Source organism: Solanum pennellii, chromosome 4, assembly GCF_001406875.1.
Source record: "Solanum pennellii chromosome 4, SPENNV200".
NCBI lineage: Eukaryota > Viridiplantae > Streptophyta > Magnoliopsida > Solanales > Solanaceae > Solanum > Solanum pennellii.
In genome coordinates, this window is record NC_028640.1 from 58,048,212 (window position 1) to 58,057,858 (window position 9,647).

The window sequence follows — 9,647 nt, forward strand, 5'->3', positions numbered from 1 at the left end:
CCGGTAATAGTTCTCGACAAAGGTAAGAAAAATTTCTCCAAAACACTTGATCTTATGATTAATTACAAGTGCAGTACTTTGTGTACTTCATTAAGTAGTGCAGTCAGGTTTCTTTCGCTTGTCCATTTGCCTGGGACAATCTACTCAAACTAGTTGAGGTGTAAAACAAATGAAAAACTAATAGTTTAGATGTATTTTTGACCTTTACACATGGATTTTGTGAAATTTCTTTCATTTACAATACCTGTAACTACACTCTAATATCATTGGAATAGCCACGTGAGATATTAGGGTCACCTAGAGAATCCATCTCAAGGAACATTGTTTAAATGATTCAACTAAAAATGATCCAATTCAGAAAGCCTAGTTGATTCTCATATTATGCCTTCTTCATATAAACCTCCAGAGCACATCCAATCATACTTCCTTTATGAAATTTAAAACTTGATTTGACATCCAAAGAATATAAGATTTACCAACAGGCCTGTTGTTCCAAAAGTCGTTATTTGATTGGTATGATAACTTCATTGGTACTATATTTTTTTTATACTATTGTGTTTCTGTACGGAGATGCTTTCATCATATATCATAAATGAGAAACATATGTGGTATGAATCAAGGAAGGCTCGACCAGAAATTAGGACGTGAATCGAGGGAGATTTTTGTTAAGATGGTGTACCGGAATTCATACATGCATCATTAGTGTCAAAGGTTATCTTTTATGAATAATGTTTGCACAAACAAACACTCTTAAGACATTTTTATTAAAGATCACCGAACTGTTGTAATGAATGTTTTGTTAATGTTAGGTTATTAGCATTTTAATATTAATTTTTAACATATTAAATTGCTTTATTTTGGAGTTATAAGAATGAACATTGGAATGGATGACTTCTACATCATCCATAGCATTGGTTACCCATCAATGTATTTCATTCTTAATTCCTCCATTACTCTTTGTAACCTATGTAACCTATGTAACTCCCATTGTAACCTATGTAACCTATGTAACTCCTATTGTAACTTATGTAACCTATGTAACTCCCATTGTAACTTATGAAACTCCTAAGGCCATTATCTTCACTATTTACTACCTCCATTATCTTCCTATTCATTGCTAGGAAGACGTCTTGTAGTATAAATAGTGGTAGTCTTCATTTGGTTTTAGAGACATACAATTCATAAGAGAAAACAAAGAGTGAAAGAGTTAGTCTAAAAGAGAGTTCTTATTAGTTGAAGGGAGGTGTTCTTTTTTGTGGAGCTTTGGACTCAACTCTTGTCCAGAGTTGTTGAGTTATACTTTGTGAAGGCTGTTGTATCCTGGAGGGGACAAGTCAAAGAGGACTACTGCTGGACCAGTGAAAACATTTGCTGCAGTGGGCTTGAATCTCCTTAAAGAGAGCGAGATATCCGCGCCTCAGCCTGAAGAGATTACTTTCTTCATTTTATTTTCAATTGTAATCTTGCAATTTTATTATCTTGTAAGTTTTTTCACTAACAATTTTAAGGAGATTCAAAGATGGCTACAATTGAAAAAACCGCGGATGTCAAGATGGGAGATCTTAACAAGCCATTTCGGTTCAATGGTAACCATTTCAAGAGATGGAAGGGTAAAGTACTTTTCTACTTAAGTCTTCTCAATGTTTCTTATGTATTAACCGAGAAGAATCCAAATAAAGAAGACATCACCACTATGAATGATGATGAAACTATTTCTCATCTAGAGAAAGTGGAAAAGTACGATGGTGATTCCTATAAGTGTCGGTATTATCTTCTTAATTGTCTATCTGATAATTTTTATGATTATTATGATAGAACTTACTCTAGTGCAAAGAAAATTTGGAAGGCATTGCAGAGTAAGTATGATACCGAAGAGGCTGGAGCGAAAAAATATGCAGCTAGTAGATTTTTTCGTTTCCAAATGGTGGACAACAAATCAGTGGTAGATCAAGCTCAAGACTTCATCATGATTGTTGGAGAGCTTAGGTCCGAAGAGGTTAAAATTGGAGATAACCTTATTGTTTGTGGCATAGTGGATAAACTTCCACCTTCTTGGAAGGAATTTCAAAAAACTATGCGCCACAAACAAAAGGAAACCTCTCTTGAAACCTTGATAATGAAAATCCGCATGGAAGAAGAAGCAAGGGGCCAAGATGCACTTTTACAAACAGAAGAGAACAACATCATATCGAAGGTAAATTTAATTACTTCGAATAATGCTACTCCTGAAACTCACAAAAATACTTCTTTAAAGCCTAAGAAGAAAAAATTCAAGAAAAATAATGGTAGACCTCCCAAGAAAAATAATGGTGAAAATCACCAAGCACAAAATCAACAAGTTCAAGAAAAGGGACCATGCTTTGTTTGTGGCAAGAGTGGGCATATTGCTCGATTTTGCAGATTCCGGAAACGTGGTCCTAACCCTCAGGCAAACGTTACCGAAGAACCTTTTGTGGCGGTGATTACCGACATAAACATGGTTGAGAATGTTGATGGATGGTGGGCTGATTCTGGTGCAAACCGTCATGTCTGTTATGACAAAGACTGGTTTAAAAAATACACTCATTTTGAGGAGCCCAAAACCATCATGCTTGGTGATGCTCACACTACTCAAGTGCTTGGAAAGGGAGATGTTGAATTGTGTTTTACTTCTGGAAGGATATTAACATTGAAAGATGTACTTTATACTCCTTCTATGAGAAAAAATTTGATGTCTAGTTTTCTTCTTAATAAAGCAGGCTTTAAACAGATTATTGAATCTGATCAATATGTAATAGTGAAGAAAGGTATTTTTGTGGGGAAGGGGTATGCATGTGATGGGATGTTTAAGTTGAATGTTGAAATGAATAAAACTTCTACTTCTGTTTATATGCTTTCTTCTACTAATTTTTGGCATGCTCGTTTGTGTCATATTAATGATCGTTATGTTGGAATCATGAGTAGTTTAGGATTAATCCCAATGGTTAAAAAGAATTTTAAAAAGTGTGAGGCTTGTAGTAAAGCCAAGATCACTAAAAGGCCTCATTTTCAAGTTGAAAGAAAAACTGATTTGTTAGAATTAGTTCATACTGATATTTGTGAACTTGGTGGAATTCTAACTCGTGGAGGTAATAGATATTTTATCACTTTCATTGATGATTTTTCTAAGTTTACATATGTTTACTTGATGAAAAATAAAAGTGATGCTTTTGAAAATTTCAAAACTTATCTCAATGAGGTTGAAAATCAGTTTGGAAGAAAAATAAAAAGAATTAGAAGTGATAGAGGCCGTGAATATGAATCAAATGAGTTTAATTCTTTTGTTAGATCATTGGGAATAATTCATGAAACTACTCCTCCTTACTCTCCTTCGTCTAATGGAGTAGCAGAAAGGAAAAATAGAACTTTGGTTGAATTGACTAATGCCATGCTTATTGAGTCACATGCACCTTTAAATTTTTGGGGTGAAGCTATCTTAACTGCTTGTTATGTGTTGAATCGTGTGCCTCATAAAAAGTCTAAATTGACACCTTTTGAATTGTGGAAAGGTTACAAGCCAAGTTTGGGATATCTAAGAGTTTGGGGTTGTCTAGCCTTTGTGAGGCTAATGGATCCCAAGATTACAAAGTTGGGTAAGAAAGTTACTACTTGTGCTTTTCTTGGTTATGCTTCAAATAGTACAGCCTATAGATTTTTTAATCTTGAAGATAATATTGTAATAGAATCTGGTGATGCTATTTTTCATGAAAATAAATTTCCTTTTGATACTAAAAATAGTGGGGGTCAAAGGATTGAACAAAATATTTTGTCACTACCTAGTTCTTCTACTTCAACTTTGAAAAATAAAGAAGTTGTTGATTTTGAGTTAAGAAGAAGTAAAAGAGCTAGAGTAGAAAAAGATTTTGGTCCTGATTTTTATGTGTTTAATGTTGAAAATGACCCTCTAACTTTGAAAGAAGCATTATCTTCACATGATTCTATTTTTTGGAAAGAGGCTGTAAATGATGAAATGGAATCTCTAATTTCTAATAAAACTTGGAAGTTAGTTGATTTACCACCGGGTTGTAAAACAATTGGTTGCAAATGGGTCTTAAGGAAAAAGTTGAAACCGGATGGTTCTATTGATAAATACAAGGCTAGGCTAGTTGCAAAAGGTTTTAAACAACTAGAAGGCCTAGAATTTTTTGATACTTTTTCTCCGGTAACAAGAATTACATCCATTAGACTTTTAGTTGCTATGGCTGCAATTTTTGATTTGCAAATTCATCAAATGGATGTAAAAAGTGCTTTTCTAAATGGAGACCTAAATGATGAAATTTATATGGACCAACCCGAGTGTTTTGTTGAAGCAGGCCAAGAAAGCAAAGTATGTAAACTTACTAAATCCCTATATGGCTTGAAACAGGCACCAAAGCAATGGCATGAAAAGTTTGATTCCTGCATGATTGAAAATGATTTTAAAACAAATGAGTGTGATAAGTGCATATATCATAAGTCTTGGAATAATTCACATGTGATCATTTGCCTATATGTTGATGATTTGTTGATCTTTGGCTCTAACATGAATGTTATTGATGAAGCTAAAAATGTTCTTAGAAGTCATTTTGATATGAAAGATCTTGGTGAGGCAAATTTTATTCTTGGAATAAAAATAACAAGAACATGTAAGGGGATTTTCCTTGACCAGTCACATTATGTTGAGAAAATTTTGAAAAAATATAGCTTTCATGATTGCAAGCATATTGTTACTCCTTTTGATTCAAGTGTTCACTTATTTCCTGTTGAAAGTGAAAATGATGAAATAAATCAAAAGGAATATGCTAGTATAATCGGAAGTTTGAGATATGTGACTGATTGCACTAAGCCTGATATTGCATATGCAGTAGGAGTACTTGGTAGGTTTACAAGCAAGCCAGGTAATGAACATTGGCATGCTATAACAAGAGTTATGAGATATTTAATTGGAACGAAAAATTGTGGTTTGTTCTATAAAAAATATCCTGCTATACTTGAAGGCTTTTGTGATGCGGATTGGAACACCTTGTCAGGTGATTCCTGTTCTACAACTGGTTATGTCTTTACTTTAGGTGGTGGTGCTGTTTGTTGGAGATCCAAAAAAGCAAACTATAATTGCTAACTCTACCATGAAAGCTGAACTAATTGCTTTAGCTTCAGCTAGCGAGGAAGCGAATTGGTTAAGAGATTTATTGTTTCAAATTCCTTATTTTGAAAAACCAATTCCTCCTATTTTAATTCATTGTGATAGCACCGCTGCAATTGGTAGTGTTCAAAACCGTTATTACAACGGTAAATCCATACCTATAAGGAGGAAACACAGTAATGTAAGATCGTATTTGACAAATGGTACCATTAATGTTGATTATGTCAAATCTTGTGATAATCTTGCAGATCCTCTTACGAAGGCCTTAACAAGAGAAAAGGTCTGGAGCACATCGAGGGGGATGGGATTGAAGCCTACAAATCCTTGAGTCATATATGAGGAAACCCAACCTGGGGACTAGAGATCCTATAACCAGGTTCAAAGGGAAAAACTAATGATCATATGATGACTTGTTGTGAAAAATGCACTATTTTTCCCCCCTCCCTATGATGTGAGTGCATTATTTCCTGTAGTTTGTGAAGGTTGAGTTGATAAAACTCTTAATGAATATCTGTATCCCGTATGGGTGGAGTGTTAATCTTACAGGAGCACTCTCGACAGATTTCACCTATGTGATGTGTGGAAGTAGGTCGCTTCCTATGAGAATGGGGCTTATTCTCAAATGCACTCATGAAACCGGGATAGCACATGGCCATAACGTGCTGGCTGTTAAAGCTCATGTCAACGCCTTGATTATTATGTGTGAGCAGTGATATTTTATTTCCCTTAAGCAGTCATAGTTCAAGTCTGAGACCACTACGACTCTGGAGTAAAAGTTACTGTTTCACTAAGTGGAGGTTCAATGCAGAGCACACGTTCATTATGCATAATAGTCTTCCTTAAACTGATATACTCTCTTATCTAAATATTAAAATGAGTGAGGGATTGTTAGGTTATTAGCATTTTAATATTAATTTTTAACATATTAAATTGCTTTATTTTGGAGTTATAAGAATGAACATTGGAATGGATGACTTCTACATCATCCATAGCATTGGTTACCCATCAATGTATTTCATTCTTAATTCCTCCATTACTCTTTGTAACCTATGTAACCTATGTAACTCCCATTGTAACTTATGTAACCTATGTAACTCCCATTGTAACTTATGTAACCTATGTAACTCCCATTGTAACTTATGTAACCTATGTAACTCCCATTGTAACTTATGTAACCTATGTAACTCCCATTGTAACTTATGTAACCTATGTAACTCCCATTGTAACTTATGTAACCTATGTAACTCCCATTGTAACTTATGTAACCTATGTAACTCCCATTGTAACTTATGTAACCTATGTAACTCCCATTGTAACTTATGTAACCTATGTAACTCCCATTGTAACTTATGTAACCTATGTAACTCCCATTGTAACTTATGTAACCTATGTAACTCCCATTGTAACTTATGTAACCTATGTAACTCCCATTGTAACTTATGTAACCTATGTAACTCCCATTGTAACTTATGTAACCTATGTAACTCCCATTGTAACTTATGTAACCTATGTAACTCCCATTGTAACTTATGTAACCTATGTAACTCCCATTGTAACTTATGTAACCTATGTAACTCCCATTGTAACTTATGTAACCTATGTAACTCCCATTGTAACTTATGTAACCTATGTAACTCCCATTGTAACTTATGTAACCTATGTAACTCCCATTGTAACTTATGTAACCTATGTAACTCCCATTGTAACTTATGTAACCTATGTAACTCCCATTGTAACTTATGTAACCTATGTAACTCCCATTGTAACTTATGTAACCTATGTAACTCCCATTGTAACTTATGTAACCTATGTAACTCCCATTGTAACTTATGTAACCTATGTAACTCCCATTGTAACTTATGTAACCTATGTAACTCCCATTGTAACTTATGTAACCTATGTAACTCCCATTGTAACTTATGTAACCTATGTAACTCCCATTGTAACTTATGTAACCTATGTAACTCCCATTGTAACTTATGTAACCTATGTAACTCCCATTGTAACTTATGTAACCTATGTAACTCCCATTGTAACTTATGTAACCTATGTAACTCCCATTGTAACTTATGTAACCTATGTAACTCCCATTGTAACTTATGTAACCTATGTAACTCCCATTGTAACTTATGTAACCTATGTAACTCCCATTGTAACTTATGTAACCTATGTAACTCCCATTGTAACTTATGTAACCTATGTAACTCCCATTGTAACTTATGTAACCTATGTAACTCCCATTGTAACTTATGTAACCTATGTAACTCCCATTGTAACTTATGTAACCTATGTAACTCCCATTGTAACTTATGTAACCTATGTAACTCCCATTGTAACTTATGTAACCTATGTAACTCCCATTGTAACTTATGTAACCTATGTAACTCCCATTGTAACTTATGTAACCTATGTAACTCCCATTGTAACTTATGTAACCTATGTAACTCCCATTGTAACTTATGTAACCTATGTAACTCCCATTGTAACTTATGTAACCTATGTAACTCCCATTGTAACTTATGTAACCTATGTAACTCCCATTGTAACTTATGTAACCTATGTAACTCCCATTGTAACTTATGTAACCTATGTAACTCCCATTGTAACTTATGTAACCTATGTAACTCCCATTGTAACTTATGTAACCTATGTAACTCCCATTGTAACTTATGTAACCTATGTAACTCCCATTGTAACTTATGTAACCTATGTAACTCCCATTGTAACTTATGTAACCTATGTAACTCCCATTGTAACTTATGTAACCTATGTAACTCCCATTGTAACTTATGTAACCTATGTAACTCCCATTGTAACTTATGTAACCTATGTAACTCCCATTGTAACTTATGTAACCTATGTAACTCCCATTGTAACTTATGTAACCTATGTAACTCCCATTGTAACTTATGTAACCTATGTAACTCCCATTGTAACTTATGTAACCTATGTAACTCCCATTGTAACTTATGTAACCTATGTAACTCCCATTGTAACTTATGTAACCTATGTAACTCCCATTGTAACTTATGTAACCTATGTAACTCCCATTGTAACTTATGTAACCTATGTAACTCCCATTGTAACTTATGTAACCTATGTAACTCCCATTGTAACTTATGAAACTCCTAAGGCCATTATCTTCACTATTTAGTACCTCCATTATCTTCCTATTCATTGCTAGGAAGACTTCTTGTAGTATAAATAGTTGTGTCTTCATTTGGTTTTAGAGACATACAATTCATAAGAGAAAACAAAGAGTGAAAGAGTTAGTCTAAAAGAGAGTTCTTATTAGTTGAAGGGAGGTGTTCTTTTTTGTGGAGCTTTGGACTCACCTCTTGTCCAGAGTTGTTGAGTTATACTTTGTGAAGGCTGTTGTATCCTGGAGGGGACAAGTCAAAGAGGACTACTGCTGGACCAGTGAAAACATTTGCTGCAGGGGGCTTGAATCTCCTTAAAGAGAGCGAGATATCCGCGCCTCAGCCTGAAGAGATTACTTTCTTTATTTTATTTTCAATTGTAATTTTGCAATTTTATTATCTTGTAAGTTTTTTCTCTAACAGTTAATTCTATCATGTGGACTGTAAATCTTAGCTCGGTCGCAGGATCAGTAGAGGCAATTAGGGATTCATTTTTTCCAAATGTATCTATGGTAAATTGTAAAGTTTATTGTTGATAAAATAATGTAGCATAGAAAGGGGAAAAACGTTAGATTTTGTATAGATGTTCATCTAGATTGTTGTGTATGTAGTCTTTTGCAGTCAAACTTATATGTACACCTCATGTTCCATCTAACTTGCTGTGTACGTAGGCCTTTGAAATCCAGGTTATGTATACTTCATTGAAATGTCATCAAATTAGTAAACTTTCACATTCTATGTTATTAGCTACTTCGTACATCTGTTAATTATTCGTGCTAAGCAGTTGAAGCTAAGAGAGATTATAGTAATTTCTATATGAACCTTTAATATATTTATTTCCATCGAACTTGCTCAAGAGTATATACCACATGATTGCAGTTTAATATGAATGGCATATGGAAAGGAAGCTGGCAATAGTTTAGCTGAACGAAATCATGAACTTTTATCAGATTATTATTTCTTAGTAAGTATTTTTAATATTTTTAGGTCAGGATGCTTTGCTTGTTTATAGCCTAAAACATAAAGTATGCTATTGCATTTTCCATTTTCATATAAACAGTAATGTTAATCCATCCTGTAAATTATATAAGGTCTAGAAGGGTGATATGGAGAAACTATATTATAAAGGGAGGGACTTGAGATGCAGATGTGGAAAGGTCATGTTCAATAATTTTATCTACTTTAGGGACCGGAACAAACCTGGTCGCAAAAGTGTTTTAGAGACTGGTTACGAAAACTCGTCGCAATTGACTTAAGCGAAGAAGCCATTAGGGACGAGCGATCACAAGATTTTGCAGGTCTCTATTGACTTTTAGGGACGAGAATGAGCTTTTTAGGGACCAGATTTCTTTTCCCGGCTATTTTTC